Source organism: Callorhinus ursinus, unplaced genomic scaffold, assembly GCF_003265705.2.
Source record: "Callorhinus ursinus isolate GAN/ISIS: 27379988/994484 unplaced genomic scaffold, GSC_fseal_2.0 scaffold40, whole genome shotgun sequence".
Taxonomy (NCBI): Eukaryota; Metazoa; Chordata; class Mammalia; order Carnivora; family Otariidae; genus Callorhinus; species Callorhinus ursinus.
In genome coordinates this window covers 3772264-3797797 of record NW_027397102.1, presented here as the reverse complement: position 1 = coordinate 3797797, position 25534 = coordinate 3772264, and the positions used below count along the sequence as shown (strand labels likewise).

At 37.5% G+C, this 25534-nt stretch overlaps 1 long non-coding RNA gene across 1 annotated transcript in view; it reads right to left on the bottom strand.

Moving 5' to 3' along the window:
• Window positions 1-15261: 15261 nt before the first annotated feature.
• Window positions 15262-25534, bottom strand: part of LOC141370613 (uncharacterized) — a 204168-nt gene continuing 193895 nt past the window's right edge. The window contains exon 4 of the long non-coding RNA XR_012374802.1: window positions 15262-15304. This is a non-coding gene — a long non-coding RNA (uncharacterized lncRNA). The remainder of the gene's footprint in view (window positions 15305-25534) is intronic.

Here is a 25534-nt window from a genome sequence, read left to right as displayed (position 1 = left end):
CAGAAGAAGAGAGGGAAAGGGGGCCAGAAGGGCTTTTTTTTTTTTTGAGGAAATTATAGCTGAAAACTTCTCTTATCTGGGGACTGAAACAGACATGCAAATCAAGAAGGCACAGAGAACTCCCATCAAAATCACCAAAAGCAGGCCAACACCAAGACATGGAGTAAAATTTGCAAAATACAGACATAAGAAAAAAATCCTTAAAGCAGCAAGGGAAAAGAAATCTTTAACTTCAATGGAAGACAAATAAGGTGAGCAGCAGATCTCTCCACATAAACTTGACAGGCCAGATAAGGTGGCATGATATATTCAACATGCCATATGGCAAAAATATGCAACAAGGAATACTCTCCCCAGCAAGGCTGTCATTCAGAATCATAGGAGAGATTAAGTGTTTCCCACACAAACAAACAAACAAACAAAAAAGGATTTCATGACCACTAAACCAGCCCTGCAAAAAATATTAAAGGGAACGCTTTGGGAAAGAAATATCAAAAGTGACAAACACTAGGAAGGAACAGAGAAAATCCCCAGAAACAACAATTTAAGAAATAATAAAATGGCACTAAACTCACATCTATCAAAAATCACTCTGGATGTAAATGGACTAAATGCTGCAATCAAAAAACATAGGGTGACAGAATGGATAAGAAAACAAAACCCATCTATATGCTTCCCATAAGAGACACATTTGAGACCTAAAAAACATATGCAGATTGAAAGTGAGGGGATAGAGAACCATGTATCATGGTAATGAACCTCAAAAGAAAACCAGAGTAGCCATATTTATATCAGACAAACTAGATTTTAAAACAAAGACTGTAAAAAGAGATGAAAAAGGGCATTATATCATACTAAAAGGGACTATCTAATAAGAAGATCTAACAATTGTAAATATTTATGGCCCCAATGTGGGAGCACCCAAATATAAAAATCAATTAATAGATCAGAGGGCAAGATGGTGGCAGAATAGGAGACCTTGTTACATCTGGTCCCTCAAATTTAGCTGGATATCTATCAAACCGTTCTGAATATGCAGGAATTCAACGTGAGATGTAAGAAGATTTATCTGGATCTCCAGAAGCAGAAAAATGACCACTTTTTATGAGGTAGGAGGTGTGGAACTTTGAATCTTTGGGGGAAATATCTGAATATAAGCAGAGGGGGGAGGGAGACTCCGTAAACCAACTGCCGGAAAGTGATATAACACCAGAGCAAAAAAAAATTGGGACCCTTGGAAATCTACTCTAGTGAGAGGCACCCCCTTTGAAAAGGGCACAGGGAGAGAGTAGGGCAGCATTCTAGGTGGATCATTGTGGTCTCAGGATTCCAGGAGACTCAGAAAGAACAGGGGAGAATGAACCAATAGAATGCCCAAGCAGTGGATCAGAGAGACTGATTATGGTCAGTGAGCCCAGAGGGGACTTTCAGCTCCAGACACTATAAACCTTGAGTCAAGCCCATAGGGAGACCGCCCTCTGCCTGACCACCCTGAAAAGAAATAGAAGGTGCAGGCTGTCTAACATCCTAGGGGAGATATAAAACTTCTTGCGCCCACAACAGGAACAGCTCTCAGGGCAGTGTGGCCCATGAAGAGATGCTGGGGCAGCACCCAGCATGACCTAGGAGCTGCGGAAGAGGGTGCACGTGCAAGCCCACAGCCTCTAGCAATTGCAAGGTCACAAAGCACAAAGTTGTTCGCGAGTCCCCATGACTCTCCCAGGAGAGGTGTGGTGGGCATGAATTGCATGAGTCTGTAGAGTTCAGTATTCGAAAATGTGGAAATGGATTGGCCTGGAAGATTTGGGGGGGGGGCGGTGACATTGTGGCTCTGGGTCAAATATGCCTTCACAGCCATGTTTACTCTGACCCTCTAAAGAGAAACGGAAAGATGCCAAAGAACAAAAGCCCCATAGCCAACCAGCCCACATTAAGCCCATCCCCCTGACAAGGGGTGGGGCAACCTCACCCAGGCAAAGACACCTGAGAAATCAAGCAACAAACCTCTCTCCCAGAAGACAGACTGGAAGAAGAGGTAAAAGGCAAGCTTATTTCCCACAAGACTGTAAAACTCCAGTGCAAGGGGAAAATCATATAGGAGGCTCCAGGTGATCCCTCATGAATCACTTATACTTCACGCTAACATTTTACATTTCTTTTTTAATTTCTTTTCTTATTCTTTTTTTTAACCCTGCTCCCATTTCAAATAGATTCTTATTTCCCAACCTACGTTTTTAAGTCGCTTCCTAATTTTTTTCACATATATGTTTTACAGATTTATGCTTCATACCAGCCCGTTTTTCACTCTATTCAATATTATCTTGATATATATATAAGTTCTGATTTCTTTGCAATTTTGGGATATAGTGTCTTCAAACACACAGACCAAAAATCAAGCAGGAACAGAGAGATCACCCTGCTGTGTCCACCCTGAGAGATTATAATCCTTCTCCCCGCACCCCTCCTTTTTTTTCCTTTTTTTCTCTTTTATTTTTTCTTTCTTTTTTATTGTTTTGGATCATCTTGGCTTTGGTGGTGTATCTGTGGTAGATTTCAACCACTTTGGATTTTTTCTAGGGTGCATTTTGCTTGAGTAGTAGTTGATATTTTGGACTCTGTCCATTCCCTCAACCATCCCTCAACAGAATGTCTAGGAGGAGGAACTCCCAACAAAGAAAAACCAGAGATAATGGCCTCTGCCACAGATCTAATGGATATGGATATAAGCAAGATATCAGAGATAGACTTCAGGGTAGCAATCATGAAGTCAATAGCTAGGCTTGAGAAAAGCATTAGCAACAATATAGAATCTCTAAGGGCAGAAATGAGATCTAATCAGGCAGAACTTAAAAATGCTATGAATGAGATGCAGTCTAAACTGGATACTCTTTAACAGCCACAGTAAATGAGTCAGAACTACGAATCAGTGATCTAGAAGATAAGCTGATAGAAAGGAAGGAAGCTGAGGAAGATAGGGATAAGCAGGTAGAAGCCCATGAGAACAGATCTAGAGAGATCAATGATGCCATGAAACATTCCAATGTCAGAATTCTTGGGATCCCTGAGGAGGTGGAGAAAGAGAGAGGACTAGAAGGTATATTTGAGCAAATCATAACTGAGAACTTCTCTAATCTGGGGAAGGAAACAAGCATCCGTGTCCAAGAGGCAGAGAGGACCTCTTCCAAAATCAATAAAAATAGACCAACACCCCGGCATATAATAGTGAAATTTACAAATCTGAGAGCCAAAGAAGCTATCCTGAGAGCACCTAAGGAGAAGAGACTTCTTACATATGGAGGGAGGAAAATCAGGATAACATCAGACCTATCCGTGTAAACCTGGCAAGTGAGAAAGGGCCGGCAATACATAGTCAGTGTACTAAATGAGAAGAACATGAAACAGGAATATTTCATCCAACAAGGCTGTCATTCAGAATGGGTGGAGAGATAAAGAGCTTCCAGGACAGGCATAAACTGAAAGAATATGTGACCACAAAGCCAGCCCTGAAAGAAATTTTAAGGGGGAGTCTATAAAAGAAGAAAGACCCCAAGAGTAATACAGACCAGAAATTAAGAGACAATCTATAGAAATAGTGACTTTATAGGCAGTACAATGGCACTAAATTCATATCTTTCAATAGTTACACTCAATGTGAATGGGCTGAAAGCTCCCATGAAAAGCACAGTGTTTCAAATTGGATGAAAAAGCAGGACCCATCCATAGGCTGTCAGCAAGAGATTCATTTTGAACCTAAAGACACCTCCAGATTGAAAGTGAGGGTATGGAGAACAACTTACCATGCCAACGGACCTCAAAAGAAAGCTGGGGTAGCAATTCTCATATCAGACCAATTAGATTGTAAACCAAAAACTATAGTAAGAGATGTAGAGGGACACTATATCATACTTAAAGGGTCTATCCAACAAAATAAATAAACCAACTATTAACCAAAATAAAGAATAAAGAAAAAATAATCATATATTTATCATATTGATAAAAATATATTAATAGTAGGAGACTTCAACCCTCCACTCACAGCAATGAACAGATCATCTAAGCAGAAAATCAACAAAGAAACAAGAGCTTAGAAGGACACATTGGACCACATGGACTTCACAGATATATACTGAACATTCCATCCTAAAACAACAGAATACTCATTCTTCTCAAGTGCACATGGAACTTTCTCCAGAAAAGATCACATATTGGAACACAAATCAGATCTCAACTGATACCAAAAGATTGAGATTATTCCCTGCATATTTTCAAACCACAATGCATTGAAACTGGAACTCAACCACAAGGAAAAATTTGGAAGGGATACAAACACTTGGAAGTTAAAGAGCATCCTGCTAAAGAATGAATGGGTCAATCAGGAAAGTAGAGAGGAACTTAAGCAGTTCACGCAAAACAATGAGAATGAAAACACATCAGCTTAGAACCTATGGGATACTGCAAAGGTGGTCCGTAGAGGGAAATACATAGTCATCCAAGCTTTTTCAAAAAATTAGAAAAATCGCAATTTCACAAACTAACCTTACACCTAAAGGACCTGGAGGAAAAAAAAACATCAAATAAGATTTAAACTAAGCAGGAGAAGAGAAATAATAAAAATTAGAGCAGAAATCAATGAAATAGAAATTGAAGAACAGTAGAACAGATCAACAAAACTAGAAGCTGGTTCTTGGAAAGAACTAATAAGATCGATAAACTTCTGGGCAGACTTACCCCCCAAAAAAGAGGAAGGACCCAAATTAATAAAATCATGAATGAAAGGGGAGAAATCATAACCAATACCAAAGAAATAGAGACAATTATTAGAACCTATTACCTATATGCCAATAAACTAGGCAATCTGGAAGAAATGGATGCATTCCTGGACACTTATAAACTACCAAGACTGAAACAGGAAGAAATAGACAATCTGAACAGACCAATAACCAGCAAGGAATTTGAATTTTAAAAACATATATTGTATTTAAATGTGCAAAATATACTGATAAAGAAAAATCCTAAAAGCAGCAAGACAAATAATGTCCCTAAATTACAAGGGAAGACCCATAAGGATTGCAGCATATCTCGCCACAGAAATGTAGCAAGCCAGAAGAAAGTGGCATGATATATTCAACATGCTTAATGGAAAAAGTCTGTAGACACGAATATTCTATCCAGCAGGGCTGTGATTCAGAATAGAAGGAGAAGAGTTTCCCAAACAAATAAAAACTAAAGGAGTTCATGAGCATTAAACCACCCCTGCAAGAAATATTAAAGGGGACTCTTTGAGTGAGAAGGAAAGATCAAAAGTGACAAAGTCTTGAAAGTAATGGAGAAACTCTGACAAATCAAGTAACAAAATGGGACTAAATTCATATCTATCAATAATGTACTCTGAATGTAAATGGGCTAAATGCTCCAATCAAAACACATAGTGTGTCAGAATGGATAAAAAAATAAGACCCATCTGTATGCTGCATGAGACACATTTTAGACCTCAAGACACCTGCAGATTGAAAGTGAGGGGATAGAGAAACATTGATCATGCAAGTGTATGTCAAAAGAAAGCTGAAGTATCAATACTTATATCAGAAAGTTATATTTTAAACCAAACACTGTAACAAGAGATGAAGAGGGACACTGTATCATAATAAAGGGGACTATCCAACAAGAAGGTTTAACAATTGTAAATAATTATGCCCCCAACTTGGCAGCACACAAATATATAAAATAATTAATAAAAAAACATAAAGGAATGCATTGATAATAATACAATAATAGTAGGGGACCTTAACACTCCATTTACATCAATGGACACATCATCTAGGCAGAAAATAACAAGGAAACAATGGCTTTGCATGACAGTAGAACAAACGGATTTAACAGATATATTCAGAACATTTCATTCTAAAGTGGCAGTATTAAAGTGCACATGGGATATTCTCCTGAATAGGTCTCATACTAGGTCACAAATCAGGCCTCAACAAGTACAAAACTATCGAGATCATACAATGCATCTTTTCTGACCACAATGATATGAAACTTGAAGTCACCCACAAAAACAAATTTGGAAAGACCACAAATACATGGAAGTTAAAGAACATCCTACTAAAAAATGAATGGGTCAACCCGGAAATCAGAGAGGAAATTAAAAACTACATGGAAACAAATGAAAATTAAAACATGACAGTCCAAAACCTTTGGGATATAGTAAACATGGTCCTATGAGGGAAGTATATAGTAATATAGGCCTACCTCAAGAAGCAAGAAAAGACCCAAAATACACAACTTCACATTATAGCTAAAGGACCTAGAAAAAGAACAAGAAATGAAGCCTAAAGCTGGTAGAAGAAGGGAAATAATAAAGATAAGAGCAGGAATAATGATATAGAAACTAAAGGGGAAAAAAAAGAACAGATCAAGGAAACAAAGAGCTTATTCTTTGCAACAATTAATAAAACTGATAAACACTTACCCAGATGTTTCAAAAAGAGAAGAGAAATGACCGAAATGAATAAAATCACAAATGCAAGAGGAGAACTAACAACCAACCAACACTACAGAAATATAATTGTAAAAGAAAATTATTAAAAAATTATATTCTAACAACTCAATCTGAAAAACTAGATAAATTCCTAGAAACATATAAACTACCAAAACGGAATCAGGAAGAAATATAAAACTTGAACAGACTGATAACCAGCAAGGAAATTGAATCAGCAATCAAAAATCTCCTAACAAACAAAAGTCCAGGGCCAGATGGCTTCACAGGTGATTTCTACCAAACATTTAAAGAAGAGATAATACCCATTCTTTTCAAACTATTTCAAAAAATAAAAATGGGAGGAAAACTTCCAAACTCGTTCTATGACGCCAGCATTACCCTGATACCAAAACCAGACAAAGACTCCACTAAAAGGGAGTTACAGGCCAATATCCTTGGATGATCATGGATGCAAAATTGTCAACAAAATACTAGCCGATCGAATTCAATAATATTTAAAAGAATCATTCACCATGATCAAATAGAATTTATTGCTGGGCTGCAAGTATAGTTTAATATTCACAAATCAATCAACATGATACACCACATTAATAAAATAAAGGATAAGAACCATATGACCTCTCAGGGTGCCTGGATAGCTCAGTCAGTTAAGCGTCTGCCTTTGGCTCAGGTCATTATCCCAGGGTCCAGGGATTGAACTCTGAATCACGGTCCCTACTCAACGGGGAGTCTGCTTCTCTCTTTCCCTCTGTCCCTCCCCCTGCTTGTGCTCTTTCTCCATGTCTCTCTCTCTCTCTCTCTCTCTCTCTCTCTCTCTTTCTCTTTCTCTCATTCGGCTCTCTCTCTCTCAAATCAGTAAATAAAAATCTATTTAAAAAGAACAAATGACCTCTCAGTAGATACAGAAAAATCATTTGACAAAGTACAACACCCATTATGATAAAAACCCTTAACAAAGTAGGGATTGAGGGAACATACCTCAACATCATAAAGGCCATATATGAAAAACCCACAACCAATATCATCCTCAATGAGAGCTTTTCCTCTACAGTCAGGAACAAGATAGAGATGTCCATTCTCACCACTGTTATTCAACATAGTACTGTAAGTGCTAACCTCAGCAATCAATCAACAAAAGAAATAAAATGCATCCAAATCAGCAACAAAGAAGTCAAATTTTACTATTTGCAGATGACATGATACTTATGTAGAAAACCCAAAAGATCCCACCAAAAATTTGTAGAACTGATACACAAACTCAGTAAAGCCACAGGATACAGAATCAACATGCAGAAATCTGTTGCATTTCTAGGCACCAATAATGAAGCACCTTCTCCAGGATGTGGAGAAGAGGAAAAGAAAAGAAATCAAGGAATTGATCCAATTTACAATTACACCAAAAACCATAAGATACCTAGGAATAAACATAACTAAAAAGGTAAAATATCTGTATTCTGATAACTACCAAACACTGATGAAAGAAATTGAAGATGATACAAACAAATGGAAAAACATTCCTTGCCCGTGGATTGGAAAAACAAATATTGTTAAAATATCTATATTACCTAAAGCAACCTACACATTTAATGCAATCCCTATCAAAATACTATCAGTATTTTTCACAGAGCTAGAACAAACAATACTAAAATTTGTATGGAACCATAAAAGACCCCCAATCCCAAAGAAACATTGAAAAAGAAAAGCAAAGCTGGAAGCATCACAATTCCAGACTTGAAGTTTATTATAAAGCTGTAATCATCAAGACAGTATGGTGCTGGCACAAAAACAGACACATACATCAATGGAACAGAATAGGAAACCCAGAAATGGACCCACAACTATATGGTCAATTAATCTTCAACAAAGCAGGAAAGAATATCCAATAGAAAAAAAGACAGTCTCTTCAACAAATGGTGTTGAATAAACTGGATGGCAACATTCACAGAATGAAAGTGGTCCACTTTCTTTCACTATACACAAAACTAAATTCAAAATACATGAAATGCATAACTGTGAAACAAGAAACCATTAAAGTCCTAGAAGAGAATACAGGTAGTAACGTCTTTGAAAACAACCATAACAAAGTCTTACTAGATATGTCTCCTGAGGTAAGGGAAACAAAAGCAAAAACAAACTATTGGGACTTCAACAAGATAAAAACCTGCACAGCAAGGGAAACAATCAACAAAACTAAAAGACAACCTTTGGAATGGGAGAAGCTATTTATAAATAATGTATCTGATAAAGGGTGAGTATCCAAAATACATAGACAACTTATGAAACTCAACACCCAAAAAACAAATAGTCCAGTTTAAAAAAATGGGCAGGGGACATGAATAGCCTTTTTTTCCAAAGATATACAAATGGCTAACAGACCCATGAAAACATGCTTGACATCACTGATTATCAGGGAAATACAAATCAAAACTTCAATGAGATATCACCTGACACCTGTCAGAATGGCTAAAATTAACAACACAGGAAACAACAGATATTGGCAAGGATGTGGAGAAGAGGAAAACTCTTACACTGTTGGTGGGAATGCAAACTGGTGCAGCCATTCTGGAAAACAGTATGGAAGTTCTTCAGAAAGTTAAAAATAGAACTACCCTATGATCTAGGAATTGCACTATTAGGTATTCACCCAAAGGATACAAAAATACTAATTAAAAGGGATATGTGTACCCTGATGTCATAGCTGCATTGTCCACATTATGGAAAGAGCCCAAATGTCCATCAAGTGATGAATTGATAAAGAAGAGGTGGTGTATATCTACAATGGAATATTACTCAGCCATCAAAAAGAATGGAATCTTGCCATTTGCAACAACATGGATAGAGCTAGAGTGTATTATGCTAAGTGAAATAAGTCAGAGAAAGACAAATACCATATGATTTAATTTATAAGAGGAATTTAAGAAACAAAGCAAATGAACATAGGGGTAAAAAAAGAGAGGCAAACCAGAAAACAGACTCTTAACTATGGAGAACAAACTTAGGGTTACAGGAATGGAGGGTGAGGGGATGGGTTAAATGGGTGATGGGTATTAACGAGGGCACTTGTTGAGATGAGCATTGGGTGTTGTATGTAAGTGATAAATCACTAAATTCTACACCTGAAACTAAAATAATAAATAATAATAATAATAATGACTCCAATTTTTAATGTGTATTGTTATCTTTTAAGCTTAGAGAAATCTTTTAGATTATAATATTCCAGCAATTTCATTTCTCTTAAACTCAAATTTAAATTTGATATTTTTATTTGGACTATAATCTCATTAAAAATTACTTCCACACAAAAAATTTAAAAATTGCTGAGAGGATATCCTTGTATTTTTTCTGACCTTAGGGGAAAAGCTCTCAGTTTTTCCCTATTGAGGATGATGTTTACTTGTGGGTTTTTCATATATGGCCTTTATTATGTGGAGGTAGTTCCCTATAACCATACTTTGTCGTGGGCTTTTATCTTGTATAGATGTTGCACATTGTGAAATGCTTTTACTGCATTTATTGAAATGATCATTTTTATCCTTTATCTTCTTGGTATGATCTATCATATTGATTGATTTGCAAATATTAAAACACCCTTCCATCCCAGGAAAAAATCCCACTAATTACGGTGAATAATTTTTTAAATATATTGCTTGATTCAGCCTGCTAATATTTTGTTGAGGATTTTTGTATCTGTGTTCATCAGAGATATTGGCCTGTAGTTCTCTTTTTTTGTAGTGTCTTTATCTGTTTTTGTATCAGGGTAATGCCGACCTCATAGAATGAACTTGGAAGTTTTCCTTCCTCTTCTATTTTTTGGGATAATTTGAGGAGAATAAGTATTAACTCTTCTTTAAATATTTTGTAGAAATAACCTGTGGAGCCATCTGGTCTGGCACTTTTGTTTGTTGGGATTTTGTTCATTAGAGATTCAATATCATTACTGGTAATTGTTCTGTTCAAATATTCTATTTCTTCCTGATTCAGTTTTGGGAGGTTATACGTTTCTAGGAATTTATACATTTCTTCTAGGTTGTCCAAATTATGGCATAGTTTGTCTTAATATTCTCTTACAATCCTTTTTATTTCTGTGGTGTCAGTTGTTATTTTTCCTCTTTCATTTTTGAATTTGCTTATTTGAATTCTCTCTCCCTTCCCCCCTCTCTCTTTCATGTCTCTGGCTAGAGGTTTATTGATTTTGTTAATCTTTTCAAGGAACCAGTCCCTGATTTCATTAATTTGTTGTTTTTGTTTGTTTTCTTGTTTTTTTATATTTCTATATCATTTATTTCTGCTCTAATTTTTATTAATTTCTTCCTTCTACTGGTTTAGGGTTTTGTTTGTTCTTTTTCTAGCTCAGTTAAGTGTAAGTTTAGGTAATCTATTTGAGATTTTTCCTGTCTTGAGGTAGGCCTGTATTGCTATAAACTTCCCTCTCAGGACCACTTTTTCTGCATTCCAACGATTTTTGGACCATTGTGTTTTCATCTTCATTTGTTTCTATGTATTTTTTTATATTTTTTCACTGGAAAATAATTTTTCCCTGTATTTTTTTAAAGATTTTACTTTTAGGTAATGTCTACACCCAATTTGGGGCTCAAACCCACTACCCCGAGATCCAGAGTCACATGCTCTACTGACTGAGCTAGCCAGGCGCCCCATGTCTACACATATTTTTTTATCACCTTTCTCATTTCTTGGTTGACCTGTTTATTGTTTAGTAGCATGTTATTTAATCTCTATATATTTGTGGTCTTTCCAGATTTTTTTCCTTGGTTGATTTCTAATTTCATAGCATCATGGTCAGAAAAGATGCCTGGTATGACTGGGATCTTTTTTCAATTTGTTGAGACTAGTTTTGTGGCCTAATATGTGATCTATTCTGGAGAATGTTCCATATACACTTGAAAAGGATAAGTATTCTGCTGTTTCAGGATAGAATGTTCTGAATATATCTGTTAAATCCATTTAGTCTAATTCAAAGCCAGCATTTCCACATTGATTTTCTGTTTAGATGATCTGTCCATTGATATAAGTGGGGTGTTAATGTCCCTTACTATTATTGTATTACTATGGATTTGTTCCTTTATGTTTGTTATTAACTGTTTTATGTATTTGGTTGCTCCCATGTTGGGGGCATAAATATTTTCAATTATTATATCTTCATGTTGGGTTGTTCATTTTATGATTTTTGTGTCCTTCTTTGTCTCTAGTTACAGTATTTGTTTAAAGTCTATTTTGTCTTATATAAGTATCACTGCCCTGGCTTTCTTTTCACACCCTCTTGCTTGATAAATGTTTTACAGTCTATTTTGTCTGTAGCAATAATTATTGCTACACTGGGGGGTTTTCACATCCATTTGCATGATAAATACTTCTCCATCCCTTCACTTTCAATCTGTCTGTGTCTTAAGGTCTAAAGTGAGTCTGTTATAGACAGCATATAGATGGGTCTTGCTTTTTTATCTGTTCTGTCAAACTATGTATTTTGATTGGAGCATCTAGTCCATTTAGATTTCAAAGTGATTATTGATAGAGATGTATCTATTGCCATTTTGTTACTTGGTTTATGTTTGTTTAGTTCCTCTTTGTTCCTTTCTTCCTTTGCCCCCTTCTCTTGTGATTAGTTGGCTTTCTTTAGTGATAAACTTGGATTCTTTTCTGTTTTTTGCATATCTATTACAGGTATTTGATTTCTGGTTGCTGTTAGTTTTGTATATAACATCTTGTGCATATAGAAGTGAATGTTAAGTTGATGGTCACTTAAATTAGAACACATTCTTTATTCCTTTCCCCCACATATTTTAGGTATATGGTGTCATACTTTGCATTCTTTTATTTTGTGAGTCCCTGGGCTGATTTTTACAGATATACTCATTTTTCTGCTTTTGTGCTTCTTACTATTCATACTGTTATATTTGGTCTTTCCTTTCCACTCATAGAGTCCTCTTTAGCATTTCTTGTAGGGTTGGTTTAGTGGTCATGAATTCCTTTAACCTTTGTTTGTCTAGGAAACTCTATCTCTCCTTCCATTTTGAATGATAGCCTTGCTAGATAGAGTATTCCTGGCTGCAGATTTTCCCTTTCATCACTTTGAGTATATCATGCCACTCCTTTGTGGCCTGCAAGGTTTCTGCTTTAAAAAAAAAATGTGTTGATAGTCTTATTAGATTTCCCTTGTATGTAAGTGTTTTTTTTTTTTCTCTTGCTGCTTTTAAATTTTTGTCTTCATCACTACTTTTTTCCATTTTAATTACTACGTGTCTTGGTGTGGACCTACTTTGGTTGATTTTGTGGGGGATCTCTGCCTCCTGGATCTGGATTTCTTTTTCCTTTCCCAGATTCAGGAAGTTTTCAGCTATTATTTCTTCAAATAAATTTTCTCCCCTCCCCTTTTCTCTCTCTTGTCCTTCTGGGATCCCTATAGTGTGAATTATAATATGCTTAATGGTGGTGCTGAGCTCCCTAAATCTATTCTCATTTTGCATTGCTTTTTTCTTTCATGTGCTCAGCTCGTTTACTTATCATTACTCTGTTTTTCGGGTTGCTGTCTTGTTTTTCTGCTTTTCTGCTTCCTCTAGTCTACTATTTATTCCATCTAGTGTATTTTTAATTTCATTTATTGTGTTTTTCATCTCTGATTGGTTCTGTTTGTCTCTTTGTTAAGGGTCTCACTGATGTCCTGCACTCTTTTTTCAAGTCCAATGAGTATCTTTATGATCATTACTTTAAATTCTCTATCAGACATATTACTTTTCACCATTCTCTTAGATCATTTGCTGTGATTTTGTCCTGTTCTTTCATTTGAGACATATTCCTCTGACTACCCATTTTGTCTAACTCTCTGTGTCTCTTTCTTGTGTTAGGAAAGTCAGTTACATGTCCTACTCTTGAAAGTAGTGGCCTTATGAAGAGATCCTGTATTGCCCTGAAGTGCAGTGTCTCCTGTTCACAAGAACCTGGTGTTTCAGGAGTGTCTACTATGAGTTTTGCATGTGCCCTGCTCTTGTGGCTGAGCCACTTTTTCCTTCACTCCAGATGTCTGCAATGACTCTCTTTGCCTGTTGTGGGCTGTGTTTGGTTCCTGTGTTGTTAGCGGACCAGTCTGGGGCTGCCTTGGGCTTGATTTTAGTTTGACCAGGCATTTTTCAGAGATGCAGTAGCACCAAACTGCAGGGCCCTTTCCCTGTGTTGTCCCCTGAGAAGCTTTTTTTGGTGGGCAGGGCCTGAAGTCAGACTATCTGTCTACCCCCAGCCCACTGCTGGAGCCACAGTCTCCCTTGTGTGTGTGGTTGTCTTTCCCCTTCCTGGGGCAGAAGTCACTTTGGAGTGGTATTGGCCCCTGTCAAGTCTGCTTGCATACTGCCAGGCTTGTGGCATTGCTTTGGATATGTCCTGGCCACAAGTTTATTGAAGGGGGCAGAACTTCAATGTTTGCAGGGTTGGGAGTTGCAGTATTAACAAGGATTGGGTGCCAGTCCTTTGCAAAAGGGGACCTGCCATTACAACCAAGGCTGGTTGGGTTAGAGGGGGCGGATCCACAAAGCTCATGGAGGCAGGAGGTGTGATGTTAATGAAGTTTGCCCCAGTCTTCTGTTGGGGGGGAGGACCTGCACTGCCAGTACTGAGTCAGGTCTGCCTGGAGGGGGTAGATTCTCTGAAAAAGGGTCAGGATGTGTGGTGTTAGCAAGTTAGATAGTGAATGTTGGCACCATGCTGGTTCCTGTAGGTGGTCATGTGTTTATGCTGGAGGTTGGGTGAGGGAAACAGCACCTACCAGCTCCTTTGTTCCTGGAAGTCTCTCAAAGAGCTTTGTCTCTGCAGGGCATGATCTGAGATTAGTAAACAGCTCTCCCTTCCATATGACTTAAGTGTTTTTCAAATTGCTGCTTCTGTGCTGTATCTCTGGGGACTCTTTGCTGTACTGTCTTTTTAAGTGTGGGGACTCAGTTTCCTCTTGCACTCCCAACTCTCCCAGAACTAAGATGGCTGATTTTTAAAATTCCAGGTTTTAAGACTTGCTGGTTGTAGGAACTCATGAAATTCAGCCCCTCTGGTTTTCAAAGCCAAATGTCGTAGGAATTCTTTTTCCCCATGTGGGTTCCCCAGTGTGATAGTCGATTTTTCTTCCATCTCTGCCCCTGTGGGTCCCTCCCTCTCACAGACAATCCAGCAAGTCTGTTTAGCTCCACATCCCATGTGCACCCTTCCTACCTTCTTCAATGTCACCTCTTTACTACATTAAGTTGTAGAGTTTGTTCTGCCAATCTTCAGGTCATTTTCTGGGTTATTTATACTTATGTGAGTGTTATCTAGTTGTGTCCATGGGAGGTGAGGTTAGGGTCCTCCTACTCTGTCTTCTTCCCAGCGATCCTCCCCAACATATAATTTTAACTTAAAAAAATTTTAGCACACTTTCCCACCAACATGTGCTTTGTGACTGGTGAGGGGGTGACCCCACTTCCTGAGCTACATTCATTCAGGGGAGAGTAGCTTTCTGCACCAGATCCTGTTCCTGGTGCACAGTGGGATACACTGAGCAACATCAGAGGTGGAGGGTCCAGGTATCTGAGGCCAAACCAAGCTGTATAGCACTTCCATGTAATGCCTCCTGTGTGGGATTCTAACTTAGAAGCATTCAGTCATAATCCCACAAATGGTAGCTTAGCACCATTGCCTCCTCAATTAAGCACATATAACATGAAAAATTTTTTAATTTTTTGTTTTAATGTTTTCATTTTTTTAGAAACCTTTGTATGGAGAAGGGTGACTTTCAATAGATTGCAGCAAGAAAAATGTTCTGTAGGTGACCTAGAAAATACAAAAAAAATTTAATGAAAATAAACCCAAATAGAGAAAAAAGAGAGAGATTGTATTTGATGTTATAGAAAAATAATAATATTTGCTAAATAAAAATAACAGGTTGAAGAGTCCATTGATAGACAAATAGATAAAGAAGATATAGTATATATATATATATATATATATATATATATATATACATGATGGAATGTTACAAAGCCATAAAAAAGATGAGATTATGCCATTTGCAACAACATGGATGGACCTAGAGTGTATTATGCTAAGTGAAATAAGTAAGACAGAGAAAGACAAATACCATATGATTCCATTCATATATGGAACCTAAAAAACAAAACAAATGAATAGGCAAACAAACAAAAAGCAGAATCAGACATGTAAATACAGAGAACAAAACTGATAGTTGCCAGAGAAGAGGAGGTTAGGGCAAAATGGGTGAAAGAGAGTGGGAGATATAGGTTTCCAGTTATGGAATGAGTAAGTCATGGGAATAAAAGGCATATCATAGGGAATATAGTCAATGATACTGTAACAGTGCTGTATGGTGACCCATGGTAGCTACACCTGGGGAGCATAGCATATTGTATAGAGAAGATGAATTACTATGCTGTACACCTGAAACTAATGCAGCATTGTGTGTCAACTATACTCAAATAAAAAAATTTAAATAAATCAATAACTGAAAGAAACAGGTTGATAAACAATATGTATAATGTAATCCTATTTTGATGAATATATCTATGTATATACATAAAGAAAAAGCATAAAAGGCTATAACACATAAATATTAAGAGTGGGTTAGTTTGGAAAAGCAAGATCATGGATGATTTCCTTAATTGTTTTTTTATTTTTGTTTAGTGATATTTGTAATTTCATATAACTAAAACAAAATAGTCACTTCAGAAAAAAAGAACAATTTAAATTTCTTTACACTGAAATGTTAGCAATTTCTCAGATCCACTTTCCTTCAAACCTTTGAAACTCAGCATAAGAAGAGAAGCACCGGATGCTTGAAAAGCTAAAGAGATAAAGAAGGGGAAAGAGAAAGAGGATTAAAAGGTACAAACTTCCAGTTATAAAATAAATAATTCACAGGGAGGAAAAATACAGCATATGGAATATAGTTAATCATATAGTAATAACCTGGCATGATGACAGATAGTAGCTACATTTGTGGTGAGCATTCAAGAATGTATAAGATTGTTAAATCACTATGCTGTACACCTGAAACTAATAGAATATGTATGTCAACTATACTTTAATAAAAAATTAAAATTTAAAAAGAGAAAAGATATCTTTAAAAAAAAAGTCAAGAAGTGCTCACTTCATTTATTTCCTAATTTTCCTCAGGGCTGATCTTTTTGTACTGACAACTTCTGAGTTAATGTCACATGTGTGATAGACAAACCATGCCCCCCAAGAAAAATGCAGTATGAAGAGATTTTTAGGTTTATAACACCTTTCTTCTTTGTTTAAAATGTTCTTCTGACTTGCTGTTCTAAGTACCCAATAAGTACAACAAAACTATCTGATACACTCTTAAAAGTCTGAAAGGAGGCAAGAGTTATGCAACATGGAGTGCTTATTTATATATAATGCTATCAGCACTTCCTGCTTAAAACAGGAAGGAAGAGAAGGACTGATAATTATAAAACCAAAATGAGTAAAATGATGAGTCCTCTTTATCTTAGGAACAAAAATACAGACTCTTACAGATACAATTTTTACTACTCTTGATGACTGCTTGTTTGTTTGTTTAAATGATATTGTATTCAAGACAGCCTGGAGATTGAATAGTCATCAGATACAAAAACAAAAAGCGGAATCAGACATGTAAATACAGAGAACAAAATGATGGTTACCAGACGGAAGGGTTACGAGAGGGGATGGGCAAAATGGGTGAAGGAGAGTAGGAAACACAGGTTTTCAGTTATGGAATGAGTAAGTCACAGGAATAAAAGGCACATCATAGGGAATATGGTCAGTGATAGCGTAATAGCATTATCTGATGACAGACGGTAGCTACACTTGTGGTGAGCATAGCATAACATAAAAAATGCAAATCACTATGTTGTACACCTGAAACTAATGCAACACTGTGTGTCAACTATACTCAAATAAAAAAAATTAAAGGTTTTATTTATTTGACAGAGAGAGAGCACAAGCAGGAGGAGCAGCAAGCAGAGGGAGAAGCAGACACCATGCTGAACAGGGAGCCCAACACGGGGCTCAATCTCAGGACCCTGGACCTTGGGATCATGACCTGAGCTGAAGGCAAATGCTTAAATGACTGAGCCACCCAGGTGCCCCAAAGGAAATTTTTTTTAATTTAAAAAAAAGTCAGTAATTCTTTAATCTATTAACAAATTGAATTTGACCTCAATATAGTTACCATCTGATTGTGTTGTGCATGTAGAAATTTTATTGACAATAAGAATAAACAAATAATATTAATGAAAAGTCCAAAGAGGAAAAAAAAGTGCTTCATTTGGAAATCAAGTGGGCATGAGAACCATTTCAGAGGAGGGAAGACACAAATAATATCTTTATGCAAATGAGAAAGTTCAACATTCTCTAACAAAAGCATTTCTCCACCAACACTAAGCTCATAACAAAAAATAATCTCAGAATTTGACAATGAATTCCTATTTTTAAAGTGCTTTCACAAACTTCATTGGAGCAACAGTGAGAAACTGAAAAACAACAGTTCAAACTCTATGTTAAGAAATGTAACAAAAGTGATCAGTTTATGTTCCTGAACACCAGTTCCTAAACCTTTATTCCTCACCCTATTAAGTGTATTTTCCTTCTATATGGAAAATGTTCAACCAACCAGGAACCACACATTTGTCCTCTTTCCTTTCCCACAAATTTTCTCTATGGGTGAGAAATTAATTGTTATGTACAATTTCATGGAACCAAAGGCAACCTGCAAAATGACAAAGTAAATTTGAGGTTGATCCATAAAAGTATGTTCCAAATCAAAAATCATGAAATAAACAAACCCTTTTGTTCCATACCATAATTATTATACTCCCAGGGATTCAGCTTAGCCCCATAAAACAAATACTATCTTTTGTGTTCTCTTAAGAACAGTAAAAAAAAATCTCATTTTTGTTCATTTGTTTTAGTCAAGGTCAAAGCTTTGACCAGCCAATCTATGTACCAACTATTCAGTAGTAAGGAGCCTTCTGTACTAAATTGGGATGCACATATTTATTAGGATATAATCAATATCAAGTAAAGCACTTCTGATCACCTGAAAGCAACAGTAAAAAAAAAATTACAGGGACACCTAGGTGGCTCAGGAAAGCTTCTGTCTTCAGGTCAGGTCATGATTCTGAGGTCTTGGAATTGAGTCCCACGTTAGGCTCCCTGCTCAATGGGGAGCCCTCTTTTCCCTCTCCATCTCCCCCTCCCCCTTGTTCATGCTCTCTCTCCCTCGCTCACTCTCTCTCTCAAATAAATAAAGTCTAAAAAAAAATTACAAAAACGTGTAAATTGGAAAGGCTGCAGAAATATCACTGAAAAAAATCAAGATTTTATTTTGTATTCAAATTTGTGCCTAATATTGCCTGAGGGTTGGTTCACTTGTACAAACCACTGAAACACCAAACCAGCAGCTTAAGATGTGGGAAAGTTCTTAACGTTCCAAACCAGAAGTCATTCTTTAGGACAGTGTCTACTTCCTGGTTGGTAACTTTAAAATATAATAACTCTGAGTGAGCAAAACCATAGATTGAATAAAAATAAAGCTATACTTATTAGAAACATCATTTGTGCCAAACACTATTGCATTGAAGCCTTGTAACAACCAGAAGAGGAAATGTAATTATTGGCCCCATTTTACAGACCAGGAATCTAAGGAGCTTAGAAGTTGGATAATTATCCAAGATCACAAATAATAAATGATGGAACAAAACTGAATTCAGTCCAGATCTGTCTGTCTCCAAAGTTTACACTATTAACTACTAGTGCATACAACTTCTCAGAATATAGTTACTTCTGCTACCCAGTACATCCTCTAAAGGAGGTGTTCTGAAAGAGATAAGGAGAATCATTGAAAATATGATTTATTTGCTTCAAAATTTTCCCTGGTCTAGTTCTTCTTGCATTTTTTGAAAGTGAGGGTGTCCCAGTAACAGAGGTGAAATTAGGTTAAGGGCTAGACCCCCCAAGTCAAATGTTTAAGTCATTTTCCCTTCTCGGCTAGAGAATTGATTGGTCCCTACTGAAATAAAGGAAATATGCCAAAGGCAGCTTCTAAGCATGTCCCTGGAGGATTTCCCCTGATACTTGGAAATAACAATGAATAGCTATTTACAGTTCACAAGTGCTTTCACATGCATTTGCTCACTCTGATTCTCAGTGAAGTGACATAGTAACAATTATTAATCCTTTATTGTTGTTAATTACAAACAAGAAAACTGAGGCTCAGAAAATTCAAATGGCTTGCTCTCTTCCAAGTCACACCAAAAGTGATGTAGCCACAATAAACCCAGGTCTTGGGACTCCATTTTCAAGTCAAATGAATGTTTTCACTTTACCTTCAGAGATCTCCAGTAACTTAGACAGTTTTACAAATAACACTTCATTGGCCCATACACACAACAAACACACACAAATATGCCTGGCAGACAGTGTCGTTGTGGCAAACTTACCTCCAGATATAAAAGTGGGCTTTTACAACTAGATCCTCAATGGCATTAATTCCCTGCCCTTGGATTATAACACCCTACAGTGTCCAAAATTATGCCAAAGTTACCCAAATTTCTCTCAAAAAAATTTTATTTATGAGAACTCATGCAATATTTCAGGTGAGAAATAACACGATGCAGAAGATGAAGGAGAAATAGTTAATGGAATAATTTTATCTGCATATTACCTTATAGTTTATAAAGCCTTTTTATGGCCCTCATTTTAATATTTTTCGTCCAAATTATTTAAATTCTTGTTAGTTAACATATAGTGTAATACTGGTTTCAGGAATAGAATTAAGTGATTCATCACTTACATATAATACCCAGTGGTCATCATAACAAGTGCCCTCTTTAATACCCATCACCCATTTAGCCCATCCCCCACCCACCTTCCCTCCCTCAACTCTAGTTTGTTCTCTATCTTTGAGTCTCTTATGGTTTGCTTCCCTCCCTCTCTTTCTCTTTTTTTCCACTTCCCATATGTTCATCTGTTTTGTTTCTTAAATTCCACATATGAGTGAAATCATATGGTATTTGTCTTTCTCTGACTGATTAATTTTGCTTAGCATAATACACTCTAGCTCCAACCATGTCTTGAAAATGTCGAGATTTCATTCTTTTTGATGGCAGTGTAATATTACATTATACACACACACACACACACACACACACACACACCACCTCTCCTTTATCTGTTCATCAGTCAGTGGACACAGACTCTTTTCCTAGTTTGCTTATTGTTGATAATGCTGCTATAAACATTGGGTGTGTGCACCCCTTTAAATCTGTATTTTTGCATCCTTTGGCTAAATATCTAGTAAGGCAATTGTTGGATCATAAGGTACTTCTATTATTAACTTTTTGAGGAACATCCATACACTTTTCAAGATTCCCTGCACCAGGGTCTCCCGGGTGGCTCAGTTGGTTAAGCATCTGCCTTCAGCTCAGGTCATGATCCTGGGGTCCTGGGATCAAACCCCACGTTGGGCTCCCTGCTCAGCAAAGAGTCTGCTTCTCCCTCTCCCTCTGCCTGCTGCTCCCCCTGCTTGTGCTCTCTCTCTCTCTCTCTCTGTCAAATAAATAAATAAAATCTTAAAAAAAAAAAGAGTAGCTGCACCAGTTTGCATTCCCACAGTGTAAGAGAGTTCCTCTTTCTCTGCATGGCCCTAACATCTGTTGTGTCCTTGTTATTAATTTTAGCCATTTCAATAGATGTGAGGTGATATCTCATCATGGTTTTGATTTACATTTCCCTGATGATGAGTGATGTTGAGCATCTTTTCATATGTTTACTAGCCATCTGTATGTTCTCTTTGGAAAAATGTCTACTCATGTCTTCTCCTCATTTTTAACTGAATTACTCAGTTTGGGGGTGTTGAGTTTGATAAGTTCTTTATAGATTTTGGATATTAACCCTTTACCATCAGATATGTCATCTGCATATATCTTCTCCTATTCCACTGGCTGCCTTTTAGTTTTGTTGATGGTTTCCATCATTGTGCAGAAGGTTTTTATTTGAGGAAGTTCCAATAGTCTGTTTTTGCTCTTGTTTCCCTTGCCTAAGGAGACCGACCTACTAAGATATTCCTACAGCCAATGTCAAAGAGGTTGCTGCCTTTGTTCTCTATGATTTTAATGGTTTCCTCTCCCACAGTTGGATCTCTCATCCATTTTGAATTTATTTTTGTGCATAGTGTAAGAAAGTGGTCCAGTTTCATTCTTCTGCTTGTTGCTGTCCAGTATTCCCAAACAATTTGTTGAAGAGACTGTCTTTTTTTTATTTCATAGCTTTATTTTTTAATTTGATTTTATTATGTTAGTCACCATATATTACATCATTAGTTTTTGATGTAGTGTTCCATGGTACATTGTTTGCGTATAACACCCAGTTCTCCATGCAATATGTGCCCTCCTTAATACCTATCACCAGGCTAACCCATACACCCACACCCTGAGACTGTCTTTTTTCCATTGGATATTCTTAGCTGCTTTGTCAAAGATTAGTTGGCCATATAGCTGTGGGTCCATTTCTGAGTTCTATTCTGTTCCATTGATCTATGTGTCTGTTTTTCTGCCAGTAACATACTGTCTTGATCACTTCAGCTTTGTAATATAACTTAAAGTCCAGAATCATGATGCCTCCAGCTTTGCTTTTCTTTTTCAGGATTGTTTTGGCTATTTGGGGTCTTTTGTGGTTCCATACAAACTTAAAGATGGTTTGTTCTAGTCCAGTGAAAAATGCTGATGGTATTTTGATAGGGATTGCATTAAATGTGTAGATTGCTTTGGATAGTATAGACACTTTAACAATGTTCTTCCAATCCATGGGCATGGAATGATTTGCATTTCTTTGTTGAGGGGTGGTTGAGGGAACATACACAAGCCCAAATTATTGACCACAACCCAAACAAGATGCACCTGTTTTATAGGGACCTTAGGGTTGTCAGACTCTTGTTCTCCCAGCCTGTCTTCTGGGGGAGGGCTTGCCATGCTGTGTCCTCCTCAGTTTTTCTCATAACTATTCTACAGTTTTCAGAGTACAAATATTTACCTCTTTGGTTAGGTTTATTCCTAGGAATCTCATAGGTTTTAGTATAATTATAAATGGGATTGATTCCTTGATTTCTCTTTCTGCTGCTTCATTAATGGTGTATAGAAATGCAACAGGGAGGAGGAAAAGATGGTGGAGGAATAGGGAACCCTATTCCAACCAGTACCCAGAATTGAGCTGGATATCTACCAGACTACTGTGAACACCCGCAAAATCAGCCTGAGATGTAAAATGATATATCTGGATCTCTACAAACAGAATATCACAGGTAGTTGGTTTTGAGGTATGAAGAGGGGAGCTGTGATTCCACAGGCACATATCCAAAGATAAATGGAAGGTGGAGGGAGCCATGGAGATCCTACACCGCTGGTGAGTGATAGCCTCCCACACTGTGGACAGGGCACAGACTCGCAGACCAGTACCAATGGGGAAAGGACTTTAGGGCAGCCCCCAGACTGAAACCTGGAGCAGCGGGGCCATGCATGCAAACTGGGGGAGGCTGTGGTTTTAGAAGCACAAAGGGCAGAGACTTGTCCCCATGCCCCGACCTGGAGGCAAGGACTGGGAGCCCTGCTAGGGTGTACAACCCAGGATGCTGCAGTTTATAGCAGCACAGATAGAAACAGAGATAGTGTGGCATGCACAGCTCACTGAAGAACAGACGGCGATCTCTCTGCTCTGAGGCAGAGGGTTGAAAATGATCTCTTCTACTCTGACTCTTGGAAGAGAGGTGGAAAACCACCAGGGAAAGCCGCCAGAGAACAAAAGCCCCCCAAAACCAATTTTCACTGAGCCCAACTGCCCCACACAGGGGGCAGGGCAACTCTGCCCAAACAGGGTTGCCTGAGTAACAGCACAGCAAGCCCCTCCCCCAGAAGACAGGCTGGGAGAACAAGAGGCCAACAACCCTAAGGTCCCTATAAAACAGGTGCATCTTGCTTGAGTTGTGGTCAATAATTTGGACTGTGTACATTCCCTCAACCACCCCTCAACAGAATGACTAAGAGAAGGAACCCCAAAAATAGGAAAGACTCAGAGACTGTGACTTCTGCCACAGATTTACAAATGGATACAGATATAACCAAGATGTCAGAAATGGAATTCAGGGTAGCAATTGTGAAGACAATAGCTAGAATGGAGAAATCAATTAATGGCAACATAGAGTCTTTAAGGGCAGAAATGAAAGCTGAACTGGCAGAATTGAAAAATACTATCAATGAGATCCAAATGAATCTAGATAATCTAACAGATAAGGTAAGGAAGGCAAAAGAATGAATTAGTGATCTAGAAGACCAATTGATAGAAAACAAAGAAAAAGATGAGGCCAGGGAGAAACAACTCAAAATCCATGAAAACAGAATCAGAGAAATAAGTGACACCATGAAATGTTCTAATGTCAGAATTATTGGGATCCTAAGGGGGTGGAGAGAGAGAGAGAGAGAGAGAGAGGACTAGAAGATATATTTGAGCAAATCATAGCCAAGAACTTCCCTAATCTGGTGAATGAAACAAACATTTGTGTCCTAGAGGCAGGGAGGACCTCTCCCAAGATCAAGGAAAAGAGGCCAACACCCCGGCATGTAATAGTAAAACTCGATAATCATAGAACAAAGAAAACCATTTTAGGGCAGTTAAGGGGAAGAGATTCCTTACGTACAGAGGGAGGAATATCAGAATAATGTCAGACCTATCCACAGAGACCTGGCAAGCCAGAAAGGGCTGGCAAGACATATTCAGGGTACTAAATGAGAAGAACATGCAGCCAAGAATAATCTATCTGGCAAAGCTGTCATTTAGAATGGATAGAGAGATGCAGAGCTTCCAAGACCAGAAGAAACTGAAAGAATATGTGACCACTAAGCCGGCCCTGAAAGAAATATCAAGGGGGGGGGTCTATAAAAGGAGAAAGACCCCAAGAGTGATATAGAACAGAAATTTACAGAGACAATCTATAGAAAAAAGGACTTCACAGGTAACATGATGACAATAAGTTCATATCTTTCAATAATCACTCTCAATGTGAACAGCCTAAATGCTCCCATAACATGGCACAGGGTTGCAGATTCATTAAAAAGACAGGACCCATCCATATGCTATCTACAAGAGACTCATTTTGAACCCAAAGTTACATCCAGACTGAAAGTGAAGGGATGGAGATCCATCTTCCATGCCAACAGACCTCAAAAGAAAGCTGGGATAGCAACTCTTATATCAGACAAATTAGATTTTAAACTAAGGATTGTACTTAGAGACACAGAAAGACACCATATCATTCTTAAAGGGTAATCCAACAAGATCTAACAATTGTAAATATCTACAGCCCCAACATGGGAGCAGCCATCTACATGAGCCAGGTGTTCACCAAAATAGAGTCATACTGATAGCAATATGTTAATTGTAGGAGACCTCAGTACTCTACTGTCAGCAATAGACAGATCATCTAAGCAGAAAATCAACAAAGAAACAAGAGTTTTGAATGACACACTGGACCAGATGGACCTCATAGATATATACAGAACGTTGCACCCTAAAACCACAGAATACTCATTCTTCTCGAGCGCACACTGAACTTTCTCCAGAATAGACCACATACTGAGTCACAAATCAGGTCTCAACCAATACCAAAAGATTGAGATGATTCCCTGCATATTCTCAGACCATAATGCTTTAAAACTGGAACTCAGTCACAAAAAATTTGGAAAAAATTCAAGCGCTTGGAAGCTAAAGACTACTCTGCTCAATAATGTTTGGGTCAACCAAGAAATCAAAGAACTTAATTCATGGAAACCAATGAGAATGAAAACACATCATTCCAAAACCTATGGGATACTGCAAAGGTGATCCTAAGGGGGAAATACATAGCCATCCAAGCCTCACTCAAAAAAATAGAAAAATCCCAAAATCACCAAACTAACTTTACACCTTAAAGAACTAAAGAAAAACAACAAATGATGCCTAAGACACCCATTA